This window comes from Rhinoderma darwinii, chromosome 9, assembly GCF_050947455.1.
Source record: "Rhinoderma darwinii isolate aRhiDar2 chromosome 9, aRhiDar2.hap1, whole genome shotgun sequence".
NCBI classification, from domain to species: Eukaryota; Metazoa; Chordata; class Amphibia; order Anura; family Rhinodermatidae; genus Rhinoderma; species Rhinoderma darwinii.
In genome coordinates this window covers 18,940,260-18,965,992 of record NC_134695.1, presented here as the reverse complement: position 1 = coordinate 18,965,992, position 25,733 = coordinate 18,940,260, and the positions used below count along the sequence as shown (strand labels likewise).

The following is a 25,733-nucleotide window of genomic DNA, read 5'->3' as shown; positions in this document are numbered from 1 at the left end:
CCCCACATCATTTAAAAAAAAAAATTGGAAAGAACGATGTGGGGTCCCCCCCAATTTTCATAACCAGCCAGATACAACACAGCAGCAGCAGCCTAGCATTACCAGGGTGGGAAGGGCCACTGTTTTTGGCCTTCTTCAGCCTAATACTATCAGCCTGCAACCGCCCCGGTGCCTGGCCGTCACTACAGATGGTCGGGTACTGGTTCGTACTCAGCTCTTCCCAGTACCCCTGGTGGTGGTGGGTACCGGGGTAATGATGGGGGTAGTGTTAGCCTCTGCACTTGCTAACATTAAGCCCCGTCTTAGTAATGGAGGTGGTCAATCAGCCAGCCGCCATTACTAAGGCGGTAATAATAAAGTTTAAAAAAATACAAGGGCATAGAAAAAATATTTTATCGAAATAAAAAACACAACCCCCATTAACCATTTTATTGAGAATAAAAAAACGCTGTCATTGAAGTAGTCCTCATATCCGAAGTAGTCCAACAACCAAACTTGTAAAAAAACACAAACACACACAAAAATAATTAGTAACACATAAAGAAGCAAAATTATTATTCTTACCTTCCCTGGGTCCAGCGCTGGAACTGCAATGTCAGCGAGCTGGGCCCTATATCTAGCTAACCCTATCATGTGTGATACGGTCTGCTGAGCCAATGTATCTAATCAGATCATGTGTGATACTGTCTGCTGGGCCCTGTATCTAATCCAGTCAGGTGTGATACTGTTTGCTGAGCTGTGTATCTAATCCCATCATGTGTGATACTGTCTGCTGGGCCTTATATCTATTCCGATCATGTGTGATACTGTCTGCTGAGCTGTGTGTCTAATCCTATAATGTGTATCACACTGTACAGGGACACATCCTCCTGACAAGAGGGGAATGGTAACACGCATTTGTCTATCAGTCCTGGACTGCACAAAGACTTTTTGTGAAAGACAAGGATTTCCTATAATAAACATGTCAGGAGAGGTGACAGATTATCTATAAATCTAGTGACTCGCAGGTGAAGACTTCTCAGATTCTGGTAACTTTTTTCCTCTTTTCTTCTCCATCCGGTCCAGACTTCATGACGACTTCTCCCGGCCATGACCCATTTCTGCAGAATTTGCCACTTAGATGTCTTCTGTTTCTCACTTTTCTAACATTTCTACACCCATAAACGAAAATAAAATGATCATGGTGCCACACACTGTGCCTCTAAATATAATAGCACCATACACTGTGCCCCTGAATATAATTGTGTCAAACACTGTATAGTAAAGCACCACGTGCACAAAGGCCCCTGTAGATAGCGTCACACACATCCCTCTGTAGATAGCGTCACACACACATCCCCCTGTAGATGGTGTCGCACATATCCCCCTGTACATAGCTCCACACACAGTCCCCCTGTAGGTAGCGCAACACACACAGCCCCTATAGATAGCATCACACACACCCCCTATAGATAGCGTCACACACACAGCCCCCTGTAGATAGCGTCACACACACAGCCCCCTGTAGATAGCGTCACACACACAGCCCCCTATAGATAGCGTCACACACACAGCCCCCTGTAGATAGCGTCACACACACACAGCCCCCTGTAGATGGCATCACACACACAGCCCCCTGTAGATACCGCCACACACAGCCCCCTGTAGATAGCCCCCTGTAGATAGCATCACACACACATCCCCCTGTAGATAGCCCCCTGTAGATAGCATCACACACACAGCCCCCTGTAGATGCCGCCACACACAGCCCCGTATATAGCGTCACACACACATCACCCTGTAGATAGTCATACACACAGTCCCTGTAGATAGTGTCACACACTCAGCCCCTGTAGATAGCGTCACACTCAGCCCCTGTAGATAGCGTCACACACAGCCCCTGTAGATAGCGTCACACACAGCCCCTGTAGATAGCAACACGCACACAGCCCCTGTAGATAGCAACACACACACAGCCCCTGTAGATAGCGTCACACGCACATCCCCCTGTAGATAGCGTCACACACAGCCTCTGTAAATAGCGTCACACACACTTCCCCCTGTAGATAGTGTCACACACACATCCCCCTGTAGATAGCATCACACACACATCCCCCTGTAGATAGCGTCACACATATCCCCCAGTAGATAGCGTCACACACAGCCCCCTGTAGATAGCAACACACACAGCCCCCTGTAGATAGCAATACACACAGCCCCCTGTAGATAGCAACACACACACAGCCCCCTGTAGATAGCGTCACACACACAGCCCCTGTATATAGCGTCACACACAGCCCCTGTAGATAGCGTCACACACAGCCCCTGTAGATAGCGTCACACACACAGCCCCTGTAGATAGGGTCACACAGACAGCCCCTGTAGATAGCGTCACACACACAGCCCCTGTAGATAGCGTCACACACAGCCCCTGTAGATAGCATCACACACACACATCCCCCTGTAGATAGCGTCACACACACATCCCCCTGTAGATAGCGTCACACACACATCCCCCTGTAGATAGCGTCACACACACACCCCCTGTAGATAGCATCACACATACAGCCCCCTGTAGATGCTGCCACACACAGCCCCGTATATAGCGTCACACACACATCACCCTGTAGATAGTCATACACACAGTCCCTGTAGATAGTGTCACACACTCAGCCCCTGTAGATAGCGTCACACTCAGCCCCTGTAGATAGCGTCACACACAGCCCCTGTAGATAGCGTCACACACAGCCCCTGTAGATAGCAACACGCACACAGCCCCTGTAGATAGCAACACGCACACAGCCCCTGTAGATAGCGTCACACGCACATCCCCCTGTAGATAGCGTCACACACAGCCTCTGTAGATAGCGTCACACACAGCCTCTGTAGATAGCGTCACACACACTTCCCCCTGTAGATAGCGTCACACACACATCCCCCTGTAGATGGCATCACACACACATCCCCCTGTAGATAGCGTCACACACATCCCCCAGTAGATAGCGTCACACACATCCCCCAGTAGATAGCGTCACACACATCCCCCTGTAGATAGCGTCACACACACATCCTCCTGTAGATAGCGTCACACACACACCCCCTGTAGATAGCGTCACACACACACCCCATGTAGATAGCATCACACACACATCCCCCTGTAGATAGCCCCCTGTAGATAGCATCACACACACAGCCCCCTGTAGATGCCACCACACACAGCCCCGTATATAGCGTCACACACACATCACCCTGTAGATAGTCATACACACAGTGTCACACTCAGCCCCTGTAGATAGCGTCACACTCAGCCCCTGTAGATAGCGTCACACTCAGCCCCTGTAGATAGCGTCACACACAGCCCCTGTAGATAGCGTCACACACAGCCCCTGTAGATAGCAACACGCACACAGCCCCTGTAGATAGCAACACGCACACAGCCCCTGTAGATAGCGTCACACGCACATCCCCCTGTAGATAGCGTCACACACAGCCTCTGTAGATAGCGTCACACACACTTCCCCCTGTAGATAGCGTCACACACACACATCCCCCAGTAGATAGCGTCACACACATCCCCCAGTAGATAGCGTCACACACAGCCCCCTGTAGATAGCAACACACACAGCTCCCTGTAGATAGCAACACACACACAGCCCCCTGTAGATAGCGTCACACACATCCCCCAGTAGATAGCGTCATACACATCCCCCTGTAGATAGCGTCACACACACATCCTCCTGTAGATAGCGTCACACACACACCCCCTGTAGATAGCGTCACACACACACCCCCTGTAGATAGCATCACACACACATCCCCCTGTAGCTAGCCCCCTGTAGATAGCATCACACACACAGCCCCCTGTAGATGCCGCCACACTCAGCCCCGTATATAGCGTCACACACACATCACCCTGTAGATAGTCATACACACAGTGTCACACTCAGCCCCTGTAGATAGCGTCACACACAGCCCCTGTAGATAGCGTCACACACAGCCCCTGTAGATAGCAACACGCACACAGCCCCTGTAGATAGCAACATGCACACAGCCCCTGTAGATAGCGTCACACGCACATCCCCCTGTAGATAGCGTCACACACAGCCTCTGTAGATAGCGTCACACACACTTCCCCCTGTAGATAGCGTCACACACACATCCCCCTGTAGATAGCATCACACACACATCCCCTAGTAGATAGCGTCACACACATCCCCCAGTAGATAGCGTCACACACAGCCCCCTGTAGATAGCAACACACACAGCACCCTGTAGATAGCAACACACACACAGCCCCCTGTAGATAGCGTCACACACACAGCCCCTGTATATAGCGTCACACACACAGCCCCTGTAGATAGCGTCACACACACAGCCCCTGTAGATAGCGTCACACACACAGCCCCTGTAGATAGCGTCACACACACAGCCCCTGTAGATAGCGTCACACACACAGCCCCTGTAGATAGGGTCACACAGACAGCCCCTGTAGATAGCGTCACACGCACAGCCCCCTGTAGATAGCGTCACACGCACAGCCCCTGTAGATAGCGTCACACGCACAGCCCCCTGTAGACAGCGTCACACGCACAGCCCCTGTAGATAGCGTCACACGCACAGCCCCTGTAGATAGCATCACACGCACAGCCCCTGTAGATAGCGTCACACGCACAGCCCCCTGTAGATAGCATCACACACACATCCCCCTGTAGTTAGCGTCACACACACATCCCCCTGTAAATAATGCCACACACAGCAGTGATGAAGGGAGCGAGTGAGTGATGAAGGGATGGAGTGAGTGATAGATGGAGGGAGGGAGTGAGTGATGGAGGGAGGGAGTGAGTGATGGAGGGAGGGAGTGAGTGAGTGGAGGGAGGGAGTGAGTGAGTGAGTGAGTGATGGAGGGAGGGAGTGAGTGAGTGATGAAGGGAGGGATGGAGTGATTAAGTGATGAAGTGAGGGGGTAATGGAGGGATGAATTGATGGAGATGGAGGGAGGGATGAAGGGATGGGGGTTTGGAAAAGCACTCACCAGCCAGGAGCTCTGTGTAAAGACTTGAATGGTGGGCGGGCCTTCTCCCCTGCAGATATTCTGCTTCTTCACTGTGGTAGACGGACCTGATTGGTGGGCGGGGTCACATGGGCATGACGTCATCAAAGGTCTGTTAGCCTACTATTCGGAGGTGTAACTTTCACTATCCCGGCTAAGCCCACCCCGAATTGCTCTCCCTGCACCTTCTCCCCATCTCTGCAGTGACAGTTAGCAGCGCAAATGCGCTGCATAGTTTTTAAGATTATGTGCAGCCCGAGGCACCCAGGGGGCCCATGGCTGCCGCCCGAACCGCCCATATGATGATCCACCATTGGTGATACAGTCTGCTGGGCCACTGTATATAATCCTATCATGTGTGATACTGTCTGCTGAGCCAATGTATCTAATCCTATCCATAGTTGATAGGGTCGTAGTGCTATAGATATGCTGTCTCCTATACACACACACACATTCTTTTGGGCGGACATATATGTATTGGGGCTATTTCCCCTGACATTTTAAGTCCTTAGCGATGCCCCTGGCTGCTAGTGCTGCATTGTTGGGTCACTTAGGAGACCGTCAGCCATGAGAAGTTTGCGGGCGGGCCCAATAAGAACTTTTGCATCGGGGCCCATGAGCCGTTAGCTACGCCCCTGGTCACTTCACTTATTCTGCATCAAAAATGGCTGATGCAACATGAGTGACAGAAGAGCAGGGTGGAGGCTTGGCTTGAGACGCAACATATGACTAAATATATTAAGAGCTTTGGAAATAATCTAGTCATGGACATGACACGCAGAACTATATAGACCAATAGTACTATTACTTGCCACTGATTGGCAGTGATTAATTGATCTTTTCTTTGTTTTGCCTGGAATATGCCCTTAATTGGACACTGTATGGTGGCACTGACCAAGCACTGAGCATATGAAATTGGTCAGATGAGTGGTGGGATTGAGCACTGAACAGCAGAAATATTTGGACCTTGCATGGGGGTATTGGACATTGAATGGCAATCAATATTAATTTGTAACTGAATCAAGATATTAATTGAGCACTGTATTGGGGGATTAATCGAGCATTGAATTGTCATATTAACCATTGTAGTGGCACTAATTGTGGGAGTGAGTGCTAAAAAGAAAACAAAAACACACAGCGCCTGACAGTGTAGCTATCCTGGTGTATAGGGAGAGAAACGGGTCGGCAGAAGGTAATGTGCTCACGTTGTGGTCTTGTGCATACACAGGCAAAACACTGGTGTTCGCGTTTCTAAGTTGCTGGTCAGCTTCTGCTCCTTTCCAATAGTGAACTGTCGCCTTTCAACTCTGCAGTGAGCAAAGCACTCAAATTGACAGAATTGGAGTATGGGCACTGCTGACATCAAGAATTAATTTTTGCCCATTTTATTGCTTTAATTGTGAGGACAGAGAAATACAAGTAATTTATGTATAATTGGCACTATCACCCCCCCCCCCCCCCCCAGTGTAATATGGTCAGAAACAAGAAAATCCATGACATCAGTACAAGTCACCCTCATTTTTCACAGTTCTTTACGGTCTCTTGGGATGGATGGCAAAGCATAATCAAGTAGGTATCGTTTTATTGTCAGGTAGGTATCCTTTTCCCACAGCCTGTCGTGGCAATATCCACTGTGTGTGCAGGACGTGAAGATCAGTCAGTAGGTTCAACCCCAGTCTATGGGCAGTGAAAACTAGCACCAATCTTTTGGATTGATCTATCGTTTGCTTGTTCATCGGATGATTGGAAACGATTGGAAATGAGCGTTCGTATAAACACTCATTTGCCCGATCATTGGCCCATGTAAGAGGGCCTTTGAGGGTATAACCATTTGACAAGGGACAACTACATATGGACAATATTAACTGTATACTAGCAGTGGCAGCTTCTCCTTCCTGTTTGCATGCAAGAATTTTCTTGAGCGAACCATATTTTGGAGGATTTAAATTATATTTATTTTTTCCATGGATAGTGCCTTTGAATGCCTCTGTTATTATTAGAGCATCTGAAGTGTTAGAGAGCCTGTTGCTTCCATTATAGATTCTGCTCATGAATTTCTAAATTCCCTCAGACAGGGTGTTGAGAATTCATTCAAACCTCTTATACACTACTGTAGAATTGTACACCAAATATAGCATAACTCATATTGCTTCTCTTTTATCTGCTATCACAATTCCAATGATTCCGATGGTTAAAATCCGTAGATTTTGGTGCAGAATTGTAGACCAATTCACCAGCGCAATATTTATGTAATTTGTGAATTTTGCCATAAAAGGGTATTCTCATATTAGACATTTATGGCATGTCCACAGGATATATCATAAATGTTTGATACGTGCAGACAGGGCTGGCCTTAGGGTTGTACAACCTGTGCCATTGCACAGGGCGCATCACTCGAGCAAGTGGAAGGGGGCGCTGCGCTGGCTGCCTTCTCCTGCTTGTTTGAGAAGCGTCTGGTCCCGTCGACTCAGCAGCCGCCTTTCCGCCCGGGCACTTCTTCCCTCAGTAGTGTCGCTACCGCTGTTTCAGCCATAGCGGCTTCTAGCGGTGACACCGGCCGACACTCCTAGTAGCCACTGCGGCTACTACAGCGGTAGTGACGCCACCATAGCAGAACAGGAAGGTATCTCCCTGCTCTGCTATCTACTAGCGCCACTGTAGCTCCCTGAAGGAGTGGAATCCCCGTGTGGCTGGGGATTTCGCTCCTGGATGGAGCACTTCATGTCTCTGTCTATATATGGACAGTGACATCAGGGGCAACTCCTGAAGCGGAATCCCCGTCCAAAGCGGTGCCGACTCTGTGACCGGGGATTCTACTCGAGGAGAAGCCCTTGATGTCACTGTTCATAAATGGACAGAGAGGTCACGGAATTCTCCTGGAGTGGAATCCCCGATGCTGTGACCGGTATTCCACTCCAGGAGAAGCCAGTGACGTCACTGTCTATAAATGGATGCAGAGGTCAGCGGCTTCTCCTGGAGGGGAATCCCCGGTCACAGCGTCGGCAATGCTGTGGATGGGGATTCTGCTTCAGGAGTTCGCCTGATGTCGTTGTCCAGCCACATGGGGATTCTGCTCCTTCATCAAGCTACAGTGGCACTATCTACAGGAAAGGGGGGTGCTATCTACAAAGGGGCCTGTGTGGCACTACCTAGAATGGGGCTGTGTGGCACTACCTACAAGAGGGCTGTGTGGCACTACCTACAAGGGGCAATGTGGCACTATCTACAGGAGGAATCTGTGATTGGCGGGCTGATACCTGTGGCACCGGTTTGGAGAGCTTTTTTGAATGCGTCTTTTGATTTAACTTCAATGACTTAAAAAAAACGCAAAAAAAAAGGTCAAACAATGCTGTCACTTTCAAAATCTGCTTCAAAATTCCTGAACGAATAAGGCAGGATCACGCCGGCCTATGCAAGGATCCCGTAGAGCAGCTCAGTACGTCATGGGAACGGGGCCTAAGTGAGTACAATTTACATTTTGTTTGGGGGCACTGTCTACAAGGTGGATGTGGGGGTCTGTACGGCACAATCTACAAGGAGGGGGTGGAGGATTATGGCACTGTCTACAGGGAGGCTGTCCCAGCCTGGTTAAATGGCCAATGAATGCCACTGTAATGGATTTGCCTGACAGATTCTTTGTCGACGCCCGTGATTAATCAGCCAGCATCTGTGCCTAGGTCTGTTAGAGTGACTCGATCTGCTACCACTCAGGCTGGTAGGCTGAGGAGTGGGAGAACCTATCACAGCCTTGCCAGTCGGAGCTAGCTCCTGCCCTCTGTCTATTTATACCTTCATTTCCTGCTCCTCCTTTGCCTGTGATTCTGTCCTGTTTCCTGGCTCTGCTGCTCCTGCTTGTTCTATTGTCCTCTGCTTCAAATTGACCCTGGCTTTACTGACTACTCTCCTGCTCTGCGTTTGGTACCTCTTACACTCCTGGTTTGACTCAGCTCGTTCACTACTCTTATTGCTCACAGTGTTTCCCTTCGCTTCTGTGTACCCTTGTCTGTTGGTCTGTCGTGCACTTATTGAGCGTAGGGACCGTCGCCCAGTTGTACGCCGTCGCCTAGGACGGGCCGTGCAAGTAGGCAGGGACTGAGTGGCGGGTAGATTAGGGCTCATCTGTCTGTCTCCCTACCCCGTCATTACAGCCACATCCAGAAGGAGACTCAGTGGCAAGATGGCTGGCATCCTGGTTATATACGAGCTAGCTGTGCTACGCTTTTTCCGTAATTTACATTTACTTCTTTGGGAGTATTGGAAAGAGAATATCTTAGTGAGCCACCATGCCACTGAGTCTCCACCTGGACCCCCGTTTTTGAGATAGGTTCAGATCCCAGATCTTAAACCTGCATCTATCAGACATTTATGGCATGTTCTGTGGATATGACATAAATGTTTAAGATGGGAATACCCCTTTAAGAAGTTAGGAGGCCGAGATATCAGATTTCAGCGGCAATTATGTATCTTATTTTCACTGAATACTTAACCCTTAGTATTGTTATTACAACGTAAACATATTTTATTTATTTAATTTGGTATATTAGCATAGCTAAATAATAATATCCAGTAAATATAACTAGTACTTTCGCAGTTTACATTGACACTTTTTTAAGGTAGTTAGGGAGACCAATAAAAACAGTTATATTTATTTTTATATTGCTTATGTAATGACTGGGTAGGGAGACAGACAGGTGAGCCCTAATCTACCCGCCACTCAGTCCCTGCCTACTTGCAACGGCCCAACCTAGGCGACCGCGTACAACTGGGCGACGGTCCCTACGCTCAATAAGTGCACGACAGACAAACAGACAAGGGTACACAGAAGCTAAGGGAAATGGGGCAGTTGCCCACGGAAACACAGTGAGCAACAAGAGTAGTGAATGAGCCGAGTCAAACCAGGAGTGCACGAGGTACAAATCGCAGAGAAGGAGCGTAGCCAGGGTCAAAAATGAAGCAAGGTCAATAATCATAGCAGGAGCAGCAGAGCCAGGAAACAGAAAAGAATCACAGGCAAAGGAGGAGCAGGAAATGCAGGTATAAATAGGCAGAGGGCGGGAGCTAGCTCCGTCTGGCCAGGCTGTGATAGGCTCTCCCACTCCTCAGCCTCCCATCCTGACTGGTAGAAGATCGTGTCATTCTCTCAGACTTAGGAGCAGGTGCAGACTGATTAACCACGGGCGTCGACACAGAAGCTGTGTCTGGCAGATCCTTTACAGCTTATGAGTTATTTTTATTTTATATATATTTTTATATTAATGCTTTTTTTTTTTTTTATATTAATTTTCTTTTTGTTATTAAAATAATATTAGCACAAGTGAGGATCGGTAACCTCATGTCACGTAGCGGGTTAGTGGACCCACTAGGCCGTACCGCCGTATCGGGAAGGCAGCTGGCCGGAAACCCCAGCAATACAATGTCCCGCACAAGGGTACCTGGATAGTCCAGACAGTGGCCGCAGCTCTGACACTGATGGAGATGGGAGCAGCAGATAACGCCAAACGTGGCAGATGAAAAGGTGCCGCAGGTTGCGCCAGACATCGCGGATTCCTCTGGACGTGGCGGATTCCTCTGGATGTGGCAGATGACACAGCATGTGGCACGACTCTATACTAAAGGCACAGCACGGGGAACAGGTAACAAGGCATGGGTAACAACTGGAACAGGAAACACTAAGGGACCATTTGCAAGACAGACTGGTAAACTAACAACGCTCAGGCAAGGATCAGAAGGCCTGGGGCCTTCTTATAGACCAGGAAATCGTGGCAGTTGATGATGATGATGACTATTTCCTTTGTGCGCGCGCTGGCCCTTTAAGGCTGGCACGAGCGTGTGCGCGCACCCTACGGGACACAGCAGACCGGAGCGGAAGTGAGCGCTGGTGTCTCCTAGGAAGGAGATGGGGACCAGCGCTCACGGATCCATGTCTGTGGGCGTCGGGAGGTGAGTAAACCCGACGGCCTGCGGCCATGAACGCTACACCTCACTTGTCAATCATTAGCACTGGGCTATCCCTGTATATAATACTTTCTTGATCCCCAACTTCAATGATGAGGTTGTGTAGGGTGAAAGGGTATAGCACCTGTGCAGTTTGAACAAACTCTCAATGTAACTACCAATTACTAGCCCTACGCGTTTCTTTACTATAATGCCGTTTCTTTACTATAATGCTTCTCTGCAGTAAATCATCAGGGATTAGATCTTCTAGCATTCTAGAAGTCTAAGTGTACAATGTACTGAGCATGAAGTCATGCGTGGCGTGGATATAAATGCCGGCCGGCATTAGCTAGACTTGTGCTAATATTCTTTTAATAACAAAAATAATAATAAGATAAGCAATATAAATGGAAATATTTGGCACTGCTCGCATTAAGTTTTTTGCAGGCGGAAAATTCTGCCTGTAAAAATCAGCTGCGTTTTTTTTAAGTGGTTTTGCACCACAAGCGTTTGACGCGTTTTTCAACGTGTTTTTTCTCGTGAATAGGGAAAAAAAGGCCTCCACCTCTCATTGAAATGAGAGGCAATTTCGGCAGTTTTTTGCCACGGTTTTTGCTGTGATTCCCGAGTCAAAAAAATGTGTAAAAAAAACTCTGTGTGAACAGGGCCGTTTTTATTGGTCTACCTAACTACCTTAACCCCTTAATGACAAGCCTATTTTAAACCTTAATGACCAAGCCATTTTTTACGTTTTTCCATCGTCGCATTCCAAGAGCTATAACCTTTTTTATTTTTGCGTCGACATAGCTGTATAAGGTTTTGTGTTTTGCGGGACAAGTTGTACTTTTTAATAGCACCATTTTGTGGGGACATATTATTTATTGATTAACTTTTATTAACTTTTTTTTGGGGGGGAATAGAAAAAAACCTGACATTTTGCCACTCTTTTTCGCGTCTTAAATCAACGCCATTTACGTGTGTGATATAAATAACACAATAACTTTATTCAGCGGGTTGTTACGATTGCAACGATACTAAAATTTGTATCGTTTTTGTATATTTTACTACTTTTACACAGTAAAAACGCTTTTTTTTCAAAATTATTTCTTTTTGTGTCTCCATATTTGAAGAGCCGTAACGTTTTTATTTTTTCGCCGATGCGGTTGTATGAGGGCTTTTTTTTGCGGGAAGACTTGTAGTTTTTATTGGTACCATTTTGGAGTAGATGCGACTTTTTGATCACTTTTTATTACATTTTTTTTAAGTCAGGATTCACAGAAAACAGCAATTTTTCCATAGTTTTTTTGATTACATTTTTTACAGTGTTCACCGTGCGGGTTAAATAATGTAATACATTTATAGTAGGGGTCGTTACGGACGCGGCGATACCAAATATGTGTAACGTTTTTTAATAGTAAAGCATTTTGTAAGGGGAAAAGGTGGGTTTTTCATTTTTTTTCAATTTTTTTTTCAATTAACTTTATTCAACTTTTTTTTTACTAGTCCCACTAGGGGACTTTAATATGCTATTCTCCGATCGCTATTGTACCTAGAGCTTTTTATTAGATTATATTTTAGGCACCATGTCAGATTTGAAGAGGTCTTGTGGTGCCAAAACAGTAGAAACCCCCCAAAAGTGACCGCATTTGGCAAACTACACCCCCTCAAGGAATTTATCGAGGGGTATAGGGAGCATTTAGCCCCACAGGTTTTTTGCTGCATTTCATAGAATTAGACTGTGAAATTGAAAATCACATATTTTTCTGATAAAACGTGCAAATTTAAATTAAAGGAGAAAAAGCACATTTGAAAATCACTTTTTTTTTTTTTTACAGCGATCACTGTGCACTATAAATGACATATTCACTTTATTCTGCGTGGTGATATGATTATGGCGATACAATATGTTTATCTTTTTTTATGTCTTTTGGCGCTTGCACAATAAAATACTTTTTATAAAAAATAATTTACTTTTTGTGTTGCTATATGCTAAAAACCATAATTTTTTTATTTTTTCATCAAGAAAGCTGTGTGAGGGCTTGTTTTTTGAGAAACAGACTGTAGTTTTGATCAGTACCATTTTCTGCTGTACGAAACAGCAGTTGTCAGAGCTCATGCACGCGCCCGGCGGGAACGTCGCTGTGTTTAGAGCAAGACGTACTATTAGGTCATGGAGCGCGAACGATGCGCTCATCATGACCTTATAGTACGTCCAGGAGCTGGAAGGGGTTAATGAGTTACATGATTCTGTTTTGTGTGGTCATCCAGGGATAACTGGTACTAAAAAAATAATCTCACGGCTCTACTGGTAGCCAACTGTGTCTCGTGATGTTAATTCCTATGTCTCTGCTTGTGATGTCTGCGCTCGCGTTAAGAGTCCTTGAGATCATCCTATGCGTGAACTACTTCCATTGTCTGTTCCACAGAAACCTCGGTCTCATCTGTCTGTGGATTTTATTACCGATTTGCCTCCCTCTGAAGGGAAACTGTGGAAAATATTGTCTCTGATAGAGGTGTACAATTTGTGGCTAACTTCTGGAGAGCTTTCTGTAAGAAACTTGGTGTACAGTCAGCTTTCTCTTCTGAATTTCACCCTGAGACTAATAATCAAACCTTGGAACAGTATTTTAGGTGTTATATTGCTGATAACCAGGCTGAATGGATCCCGTATCTTCCATTACCGGAATTTCCATTAAATAATCGCCACCATGTTTCTCTTGATACCTCGCCGTTGTTCTGTAATTATGTTTTTCATCCTCGTTTTGGTTCATTTTCCACCTCTTCTAGTGATCACCCTGAGGTGGAAGTTGAATCAAATAAACTGTGCACAGTTTGGGCTCATGTTCAATCGAACCTGAAGAATTCACAATTAATTCAAAAGAAAAATGCTGACAAAAGAACTACGGTGGGTCCTGTGTTCAGTGTGGGTCATACAGTGTGGCTTTCTACTCAGAATCTGCGACTGAAAGTGCCATGTCGTAAATTTGCTCCTAGGTTTATTGGTACATATGAGATTTTTGAAGTTTACCCTGTGTCTTTTCACCTGCTAATTTTAAAATTCATGATGTTTTTCACAAATCTCCCCTTAAATAATTTGTACCACCATCTATTCCACTCAAGAAACCTTCTCCTCCAGTTCAGGTAAGAGATATGGAATTTGAGGTTCAAAGGATTGTGGAGTCCAGAAGGGTCAGGGGAACACTCCAGTACTTGGTTCACTAGAAGGGGTAAGGGCCAGAAGAATGAACTTGGGTGACTGCTTATTCAGTCCATGCTAATCATTTAGTTAAAATTTTTCATTTGAAGTTTCCTTTGAAACCTTGGCTGAGGTTTAAGGGTCTGGTGACCCTTCGTAGAAAGGGGGTACTGTTAGGAAACATCCATCACTTTAAGGTTGTCATGACTACAAGCCAAGCTTCTGAGTGGCCCTGGTTTTTGATGCAGAGTCCATCTCCTTTCTCTGTTTACATCCTATGAGGGCCAAGGGTGGAGTATTTGAATCTGTTCAGTTTTTCTCATTGTTGCTTGTGATTTCTTGTATTTGCATGTGTCTGATCAAGCTCCTGGTTACACCCTGTATCACCATGACTGTTTGGACTCTTCTAACTGGACCTCTGCTTTGTCTTAGGATTTTTCCCTCTGCTCGCTGATTTGGACATTCTGCTCTCGGCTGGTTTTGACCTCTGCAAGTCCTGGTAATCTTCTGTTTTGCGATTTGGACTTATAGTATCTCCTGATTGTGAATTCTGCTTGCTGATTACCCCTCTGGCTTGTCTGGTTATCCGTTCTGGTATTGCCTGCATTGCATCTCCTGTCCAACACCGTATTCTGTAAAAGCAACCTGGGTTCTATGCAGTCAAATCCAACCGGCCTTGCAGAGGGCTCTGGTGAAGACCATAGAGTAGCCTTAGACTCTGCTGACTAGAGTGGTGACGGACTTGAGGTAACTGATTTACCTGCAGCTGTGCCTGTCCCTGTTCTCCAGGTCTTCCAATTTATCTCTTAAGGTTTGAGCCATGGCTTAACTCTGATGCAAAGATTCCTGCATTGTGGAGATGGATTGTTCTGAAAATATAAACCTCGTTTCCTGGTTGGCAATTTTTGGGAAATTTTGAGGTTGTTTACACCAGTGCTGTATTTATGGATGTGTGGAATATATCGAATCACTTTTCAAAAAATGGCAACAATATTTTGGAAACCTCCTGCGCCACCAAGGTGGCTTGGAGGGAGTCTATGTAGGAACTGTATTGTGGACTGTTTTGTGGGGATAATCTAGGTGGAATAATATCATCCCCAGTAAGCAATTCAGGAGAAGATTTTATTTGTGGAGAGTGGGCCTTGGTAGATGTGGGTCTGGGAACTGAATTGTCCCCCTTCGTAGTCCCTCTATTCTTGTGCATCGCTAAAAAGCGGGGGTCCTCAGGTGGAAAAGTGTTTTGAGAGCGGGTTGATCTCCTCTGTGATGATTTCATAAGATATTTGTTCATGTCATGATCCCCCATGCCAGGGGATGAGGAGCGTTGCCAGGAGGAAGCAATGGAGCTGGGCACATAGGGTAATAAAGGGAAAAATAACCCAAAAGGCTTGCAAGGTTACAGAAGCATTATTATCAGAATATTCCAGAGCAAATAACAAGATGCCATAGCAGATGCAAAGTTGAATATATTCCGGGTAAAGTGTTGCAGACCAAGAGAATATAGATGTCCCCTATGGAGACTTGCAGGCTTATCCCAGCCCCTGTCACCAGTTATTTGCAGAGGCCCCAGGGGTGTCTTAGTGGGATATTCCAAGGGTCATGTCTGGGGCCAAAACTAGCAAGGCGTCCCAAGAAGGGCTATCAGGGGCGGTCTTGGTATTCTTGAAAGTATGGCTGTACACTAAGCAAAGTAGGGCCAGCAACATGCACCATCTAAGTGCTACTTAGCGGGAAGGGAGTTTTGGAATTTGACACCCCACAACTTCTGGTGCCCAGCTCTGGGAATGCCAGAAAGACAGAGAGGGTTCACCTTCTCACCTGGAGTCAGCCCAGTGATCCCAAAATATAGCCAACGGGCCGGTTTGGCAGTACGGCAGTCAGGTCTGTCATCTGTGGAGGCTTGGGTGTTGTGGCAAGCTTGGCGGCTGCCGAATTCCTGCTGTCCGCCTCTGTGCGACCTAACAAGATGGTGGCAGGGATGACATGTACGGGCCTTTGTCAGCGGTCCACCGCCTTAGACTCCGGATTGGAGGAAATAGGGAGCCCCTCTGGTGCTGTCACTTCCACTGAGCCCAGTGGAATTGCCAGCTAAATAAGATGGTGAAGATATACCACCGTAGGTGCTATGTAGTGGAGGAGCCCTCGATAAAAGCGGCCATCCACAATATCCAACTTTTTCTTTTATTCCTTGTGTCTTCTAGCCACGTTTAATTTTGGAACAGTTCACTATGAGGGAGATTTATTAAGACTGTGGCAGTTTTAATTAGAAACAAGCTAAAGTAAATGCAGCAAATTTATTAAGAGGCACATGCAATTTGTTGCATCTTCGGCTGTCATGAATAGAGATGAGCGAACTTATGAAAAGTTTGGTTCGGCTGGTTCGCCGAATTTCACGAAAAAGTTCGATTCGGACCGAACTAGTTCTGACCAAACCTGTAATTTCCGTGCGCCGAGCATGGTACTGTCCAGGGTGCTGAAAGAGTTAATGAGCTGCACTAACTCTTTCAGCAACCTTGACCGTACCATGCTCGACACGCGGAAAATACAATTTTAATGTAATAAAAAAATTAATAAAATACGTTCATACTTGCATTCCTCCTGTCCGGCCTCCAGCGATGACGTTTCATCCATGTCGCTGCTGCAGCCAATCACAGGCTGTAGTGGCGGTTACGCACGTCACGTGACCGCCTCTGCAGCCAATCACAGGCTGCCGCGGCCGCTGCAGCCGATCACAGGCTGCCGCGGCCGCTGCAGCCAATCACAGGGTTTGTTTGTAATCGGTTACTGTAGAGACACACATTGTGTTTTTAACTGGGCGTGTTTATGTGTATGACGCTGACCAGTCAGCGTCATACACTCCTCAACATCTGCACGCTCCTCTCCTGAAATATTCTGTGCTGCTGTGAACTCTGCTCTTACCATTACGTAGCTCTCAGTCTGTTACCTCTCCTCCACTCCTGTCCTCAATAACACCTTCACATGATTGGCAAGCCACCACAAGATCCGCACGCTCATCTCCTGAAATACTCTGTGCTGCCTTAAACTCTGTGGACAGGTCAGGATCCTGTTTCTTTTCAATGCTGCTGGGGAACCCGCTCGATCCACTATATACAATCACAGGCTGCAGCCAATCACAATCGGGCTGGATGTCAAAAGAGGGACGCGTCACCGTTGCCTTGGTGACGCGTCCCTCTCGACATCCAGTCCGACCTCCCGGGATGACGCGGCAGTCCATGTGACCGCTGCAGCCTTGGATTGGCCTGTGATTGGTTGCAGCGGTCACTTGGACTGAATCGTCATCCCGGGAGGTCGGACTGGAGGAAGAAGCAGGGAGTTATCGGTAAGTAGGAACTTCTATTTTTTTTACACGTTGATGTATATTGTGATCGGAAGTCACTGTCCAGGGTGCTGAAACAAACAGTTAGTGCCGATCGTTTAACTCTTTCAGCACCCTGGACAGTGACTATCTCCGCCGGGTTCGGTCAAAACGTGTTCGGACGAACCCGGTGAAGTTCGGATTCGCTGCGAACCGAACTTTTCCCTATGTTCGGACCGAAACCGGGTTCGGTTGTCCCGGTTCGCTCATCTCTAGTCATGAATATAAATCTACATCAGCCAGAAGCTGGTGTAGATTTCCGCTATAATTGTAGTAAATGCATTGGGTTGAAAAATGTCGAGAGCGGGGAAAACGGTCAAATTTTTGCGACTTTGGGATGTTTGCAACATTTCTATACCAGAAAACTGGCGTAGGAACGTTGTTAACTTATTAATGAGTTTGTTCTGTTACTGCTATGTTATTGTAGTGGAGAGCCTCTTGATCTGTTCCTTCTGAAGTGAAAGATGTCAAGAGCTTTTTAATTACTGTAATTTAGTAAAGCCTTTTTGCACAGTAATCAGCTCTTAAAAGTACTTGTAGCTGTTTATATTTTTACAGGATTTAATCATTATGAAAGGTAAAATCAGCAAAATAAGATCCCATATATACACTACCGTTCAAAAATTTGGGGTCACCCAGACAATTTTGTGTTTTCCATGAAAACTCACACTTCCATTTATCAAATGAGTTGCAAAATGACTAGAAAATATAGTCAAGACATTGACAAGGTTAGAAATAATGATTTTTATTTGAAATAATAATTTTCTCCTTCAAACTTTGCTTTCGTCAAAGAATGCTCCATTTGCAGCAATTACAGCATTGCAGATCTTTGGCATTTTAGCTGTTAATTTGCTGAGGTAATCGGGAGAAATTTCACCCCATGCTTCCAGAAGCCCCTCCCACAAGTCGGATTGGCTTGATGGGCACTTCTTGCATACCATACGGTCAAGCTGCTCCCACAACAGCTCTATGGGTTTGAGATCTGGTGACTGCGCTGGCCACTCCATTACAGATAGAATACCAGCTGCCTGCTTCTTCCCTAAATAGTTCTTGCATAATTTGGAGATGTGCTTTGGGTCATTGTCCTGTTGTAGGATGAAATTGGCTCCAATCAAGCGCTGTATACAGGGTATGGCATGGCGTTGCAAAATGGAGGGATAGCCTTCCTTATTCAAAATCCCTTTTACCTTGTACAAATCTCCCACTTTACCAGCACCAAAGCAACCCCAGACCATCACATTACCTCCACCATGCTTGACAGATGGCGTCAGGCACTCTTCCAGCATCTTTTCAGTTGTTCTGCATCTCACAAATGTTCTTCTGTGTGATCCAAACGCCTCAAACTTCGATTCGTCTGTCCATAACACTTAGTTCCAATCTTCCTCTGTCCAATGTCTGTGTGCTTTTGCCTATATTAATCTTTTCCTTTTATTAGACAGTCTCAGAAATGGCTTTTTCTTTGCCACTCTGCCCTGAAGGCCAGCACCCTGGAGTCGCCTCTTCACTGTAGACGTTGACACTGGCGTTTTGCGGGTACTATTTAATGAAACTGCCAGTTGAGGTTCTGTGAGGCGTCTATTTCTCAACCTAGAGACTCTAATGTACTTGTCTTGTTGCTCAGTAGTGCAGCGGGGCCTCCCACTTCTCTTTCTACTCTGGTTAAAGCCTGTTTGTGCTTATATCTCCTCCCTGTAATGTCCATTGATATGACATAATAATAGCCTGGACATGCTGGGAGTTGTTGTTCTTATACCTCCTTATTTATAACTTCCCCAGGGGTAAGCACACTTTCTCTCTGTGATGGTCACTTTACTAGAGGGGCAGATGGTCATTTTATCGGGGGGGGGGGGGTGACGGGGGACTGAGGCTGATGGTGACTTTACTGTGGGGGCTGAGGCTGATGGTGGCTTTACTGGAGGGGGCTGATGGTGATTTTCCTGGGGGCGACGGAGGCTGATGGTGACTTTACTGGGGGGGCTGAGACTGATGGTCACTTTACTTGAGGGGGCTTATGGTCTCTTTACTGAGGGATAAACAAGAAATCAGCAGCACAACCATGAGAGTTCCTCCAGAGGGGATCAAGGTAGAAATCCCAAGTATGGACGGTGCAAGCAGTAAGACTGTCCCAGGTCCAACAGGACAACTTGTGCAGAGTAGTAGAAGAAAGGACTGCAGCACTCAGTAATCCAGAAAATAGAAAATGTATTCACAAAGCATAAAAACTGCAACGTTTCAACCCCAATAGGGTCTTTATCAATGCTTGATAAAGAACCTATTGTGGTTGAAACGTTGCAGTTTTTATGCTTGGTGAATAAATTTTCTATTTTATGGATAACTGAGTGCTGCAGTCCTTTCTTCTACTACTCTTTACTGAGGGGTCATTATACTGTGAGTGGGGGGCTGATGGGCATTACTGTGAGTGGGGGGCTGATGGGCATTACTGTGAGTGGGGGGTCTGATGGTCATTACTGTGAGTGGGGGGCTGATGGTCATTACTGTGAGTGGGGGGGCTGATGGTCATTTTACTGTGAGTGGGGGGCTGATGGTTATTTTACTGTGAGTGGGGGGCTGATGGTCATTTTACTGTGAGTGGGGGGCTGATGGTCTTCGAGTGGTTTCCGCCTCTGACCTCCCATTGAAATTAATAGGAGGCAGAAAAAACCTGCGGCGCTCGTTTGGTGCTTTTTTTGTCTGCGGTTTTTGCATTCGCTTCAAGGGCTTAAATAAAATGTGGGCAGAAAACACAGCAAAAAAAAAAAAGTCAAACAACGTTGTCAATTCAAAATCTGCCTCAAAATTCCTAAATGAATTTGGGGGCAGATTTTTAGTTTCTGCCTTACAAAAAACATTGTGTGAACATACCCGAAGAGTGTAGTGCTTGCTTTTAGCCATTTTTTGTCATTTTGTAAACCATTTTTGGTAGGGGTGCCCTGAGAATTTTTTTTTTTTCCCTTGGGTGCCTCGAGCCTGAAAAGGTTGGGAAACTCTGGTCTGATGGATCAATAGACACACATCTTTTACCTTGTATTAAGGCATGGGAGACTGACCTTGAACTAACGCTCACAGTCACGCAAATTAAAACTATATTGATGGCACCAAAATTAGACTCGAGGTGCATCAGCATACAAGAAAATGCTCATAAGGTCCTGACGAGATGGTATATGACCCCCCGAGAACATACATAGAATAGATTATACCTACCCAGATGTGTGCTGGGAGTGTGGTGTTAATACGGGGACATATATACATATGTGGTAGTCTTGTAACATAGTCAACCATTTTTGGAAAGATATATTAAAAATGACTAATGAAATTTGCAGAACTGATTTGCAATTTAGCAAAGAAGTATTACTTTTACATTTATTTCCCCAGAGTACTAAATCTAACAACTCTAGACTAGCTCGGCATCTTTTGTCGGCAGCTCGTATGCTTTTATCCAAATATTGGAAAGCAAAACACCCTCCCTCATTACAGGAATGGTAGGCAAAGGTTGATAATGTTTATAGATTAGAGGAATTGGCATTTTGGGAGACCAGAAATCATTCAAAATTCAGAGACATATGGAATGCCAGAAGAAACTTTAGAGGATTTTCTTCCTTCTATGACCATGGGTTAGGCCTCATTTACACGAGCGTGTGCGTTTTGCGAGCGAAAAACACGCTGCGTATTGTGCGCGTTGCCATTGCGTTTTCCATGCGTATACGCAGCGTTGTTGCGTTCTTAACGCGTGCACGACCAGCGTTTAAAACGCGCGTAAAAACGCAGAGGTCGTTAATGCGAGGCCAGCCTACAAATAGGAATGCTGGCCCAACCCCTGCTTGCTGGGAAAACAAGTTTTGCGCCTTAATTGCAGCCTTTGCAGAAACCCCAGTGTGTGTTTCACCAGTTGACACGTTTTTGGATTTGCAAGGCCCAGTTATGCCTTCTCAGTCGCTGGCACGTGTGCTTCTTGCGTGGATGAGTTTGCGTTGTTTTGGGGAACGCCGCCCCATGCTGCAGCACCAGACGCGTGGAAGAAGTCGCATGTGGGTTCATCCACTTGTGGCCCAACGAACCTCCAAAGGGCATTTTCATACTCTGTATGAGGACTTACGTTGGCACCCCGATAAATTTAGAGCGTTCTGCCACATGTCTGTGGCCACATTTGATCTTCTGCTTGAGCAGATTCGCCCTGGCATCACCTACCAGAATACCAACATGAGACGTTGCATTTCCCCTGAGGAACGTCTGCTTGTGACCTTGAGGTATGTGTGCACTTGCAATTACTTGTTCATGACGCTGTCTGGTTTACAAGTCCCCCCTAACATGTGTTGTTGATTGCTTTTGTTTTCTCTTGGCTTTTTAGATTTCTGGCCACAGGCAATAGTTACCATTCGTTACATTTCGAATTTCTTTTGGGAGTGACCACCATTTCCTTCATTGTCACATCCACCTGTGTCATGCTGTGGCAGAGATTAAAGCCCATGGTCATGCCTCAGCCCATGACAGAACAGTGGCTACGAATTTCGGAGGGATTTCTTAGAGCAACTCAATTTCCTAACTATATTGGTGCCCTAGACGGCAAACCCATTCGGGTTAAGAAGCCCCCACGCAGTGGCTCGCGATACTACAAACAGTTTTTTTCTATGGTATTGTTGGCCTTGGCGGACACAAATTATTGTTTCACTATTGTTGACATCGGCTCGTATGGAAGCTCTGCAGATGCCCGCATATTCCGTTCATCAAGAATGGGGAAGCGACTTTTGAATAATCGACTGGCGGTGCCGGTACCTTCCATCCTCCCTGGCTCCAGCGGACCCCCCATCCCATATGTCATCGTTGCGGATGAGGGGTTTGCCCTGACAAGGCAAGTCATGCAGCCTTTTGCAAGAAGGGGCTTGGATGTCCAATCTCCGCCTAGGCCGAGCTCGCAGATGTGTGGAATGTGCCTTTGGCATTATGTCGAACAGGTGGCGGGTCTTTCTGTCGACAATGCAATTGTCCATGCAGAATGTGACACGTGTCATACAATTGTGTGTAGTTCTGCATAACTTCTGCCGCATTCATGATGCTACCTTTGATGCAGAATATATCCTAACACATGCAGCCACCAGTGACACTGTCCCGGCTATTCCTTTCGGGCGATCTCTCAAATCCAGACTTCGAGTGCGGGATAGTTTGGCGGCATATTTTGAGAGCCCATCAGGAGCCGCACCATGGGGGCGTGACGTCATTTGAAGGGTTGGCTATTTTTTGGAGTTTTCAGGACACAGGTCCCAAGTGTTTGTTGTTTTAGGTTATGTACGTGTAGGGTTAGGGACTCGCAATACATGAGGACCCTTGAAGTGGGTTGCGAGCTTACATCTGTTGGGGTTTGATCAGCCCATTTGCCATTCCGGAACCTGTTTTCATGAGATTGAATGATGGTCGGCCAAAAGTTAGGCGACTCCAATTGCGACTGTCCTTAGTGTGTCTAGAGTCACATGACAGCACGCAAACTTTCTCATCTCTTGCAAACAATGGCAAACCCCTATAGATTAACTAATACCTCATAAAACGTGTGCATGTATTTGGGCCCAAGCCTAGCAGTGTGTGAGTGTACAGTTAAAATACATTTGTGGCAAGCATTGTGTGGAGGGGTGTGAAATAAAAACACACAATTGAAACTGTGACAACCTTGTTTATCTGTTTTCACTTCACAGTAAACACGGGGTGCAAAGGAACACAACTAGTCAACCAAATATAAACACCAACATGGTGGAAAAACATCAGAGGGCAGACTTTACAGCCCTTCCAAACTCTGCCTTGCTACGCCCAGCACACCAACACTTTCACAGGTGCTGGTAGTGGTGGCCCGGGGAGGAGTATGCGTGCATTTCAGCACCACTATGCTGGCCATGGAGCTGCTGAGGATGTTCCTCTCCAGAATAGTGGTGCTGATGATGCCCCTGGTAAGTTGAGGTAGGGAAAGGGGGGGCCATACGATCCTCGGGGACCCTCCGTAGCAGAGGAACAATTCCCCGGGCAAAGAAGTCCTGGCCGTCCTCGTCCGCCGCTCGCCTAAGGTACTCCAGTACCCGCGTATCCACCTGTGCCGCGGCTGGCTGCTGAGCTCGTCGGCATCGTGTTGTGGGTTGCGGGGGGCGCTCCTCAGGCGGAGAGGCTACGGCACAGGCCGACTCTAAAGGGGCGGGGTCCAGGGGTGTAGGCTCCAGGCTAAAGGGCAGCTCTTGACCGGCGGGAGGTTGCGGCCGTGACTCGGGCAGGTCAGTGTCCTCCGTGCTATCCTCCAAATTGTTGGTGGTTCTGTAATGTGAAAACATCATGAAAACACAATAGAGATCATTGCCCCAAACAACACGATGGCAAACATTACCCGGGCAAGAAAACATTTTACACATGCAAAAGCACAATTTCTTACGGGCGCATCTCCATTATGTCCTTCAAAAACATTAGCTGCTTCGTATACATGTAGGGGCGCTTTCTAGAAGCCCCATCTCCACTTCTACCTCGGTCCCCCATTTCTCGCCGGAACTGGTCTCTACAGCTACGCCATCGTGTTTTGATATCCAGGACTGTTGGAGGACAAATAAATACATGGTCACACATTGTGACAACGCCCTAACAACTCAGCCCTAAAATACATGACGGGCCCTACCCTGAAAATTACATGCTACACGGTGATGCGGCATAAACAGAAAACGTCAGTTGGGCATTTAGCTAAAGACACATACAGGGACACAGTACTTCAATAGGGATGACATTGCATCGCTTCTAAACACATGGTACTCACCCATCCTACTGCAGTCCCGGGTTCTGCTGCTCTCCCATTCTGCCCCAAAAAGTGCCTGGGCCGTCTTCTCCCAGGCATCCTCCTTGGCCGTGCGGTCGTGGTACGACTCCGCGCGGGTGTCCCAGATTTCTGCTTTGGCCTGTACCAGGCTGATGAGCCTCTCTACATCCAGCCCACGCGGCATGCCTGCAGTTCTCTTCTGTGTGTAGTTTCTCCAGACTGGCCCACTCGCAGAGGAAACGCAAGCACTTCCTGGTTTGTGCTTGTTTGGACCAGCTTTATAAACTCTCTTTCATGGACATAACAAGTGATGCGTGAAAAACGCGCATGCAACGCAGGAGCTTCCGTGTGTCATGTGTGTTTTTCACGCACCCATTGACTTCAATGGGTGCGTGATGTGCGAAAAACGCACGATTATAGAACATGTCATGAGTTTTACGCAACGCATTCGCGCTGCGCAAAATTCACGCATTGTCTGCACTGCCCCATAGAGTAATATAGGTGCGTACGACGCTCGTCTAAATGATGCCTTATAGTCACGTTAAATAAATTCCATTACATCCTTGGGCTACATTATATGCTTTCCCCCCCTCCTACAAACCCCCTCTTCCCCCTCATCCCCCTTTCCCCCCCTCATTGTTACCTTGTAACTTACAGTTTTATAGGTTATGCTCCTCAACCACGTATGTACTTGGAAGTTTGAATATCAAAATCAAATGTACTATAATTGAACTGCTTCTTTGTCTATTTGAATAGATGTTTTTACCAAAGTGAGGGAGCATTGTTATGTATGTATCGTTTGTCAAATACTGGATTTAAATTTTTCATGATGGAAAGTGAATGTACTGTTCTATTAATCTAATGTTAGAAAATATTTCTTATAAGATTAATGCGTTAAAAGTCAAGGTAAAGACTGTTACATCTGTATTTACGAACAGCTTGCTTTACCATTGATGAAAAAGGGGAGCTTAATCAAGCATTTTTTTATGCATTTTTTTGGCGCCAAAAATGCGTAAAATACACGTCTAGTGAACCTGTCAACTCATAAGTAATTCACCACAGGCAGGGCCGGACTTAGGGGTGTGCGACCTGTGCCTTTGCACAGGGTGCATCACTCCAGCAGGTGGAAGGGGGCGCTGCGCTGGCTCCCTTCCCCTGCTTGTTTCAGAAACACCCGGGCCCAGCGACTCGGCAGATGCCTTTCCGCCCGGGCGCTTCTTCACTCAGTAGCGTCGCTACCGATGTAGCAGCCATAGCGGCTGCTAACGGCGACACCGGGCATGAGGGCTCACACCCCGGCCCCCCCATGGGCGACGACACCGCTAGCAGCCGCTGCGGCTGCTACGGCGGTAGTGACGGCACTATAGCAGATCAGGGAGGTATCTCCCTGCTCTGCTATCTCTTAGCGCCACTGTAGCTCCCTGAA

The 25,733-nt window shown here is 46.7% G+C and overlaps 1 pseudogene; it reads right to left on the bottom strand.

The window, feature by feature from the left end:
* Nucleotides 1-24,491, bottom strand: part of LOC142660151 (nuclear RNA export factor 1-like) — a 62,432-nt pseudogene extending 37,941 nt beyond the window's left edge.
* Between the last annotated feature and the right edge of the window lie 1,242 nt (nt 24,492-25,733).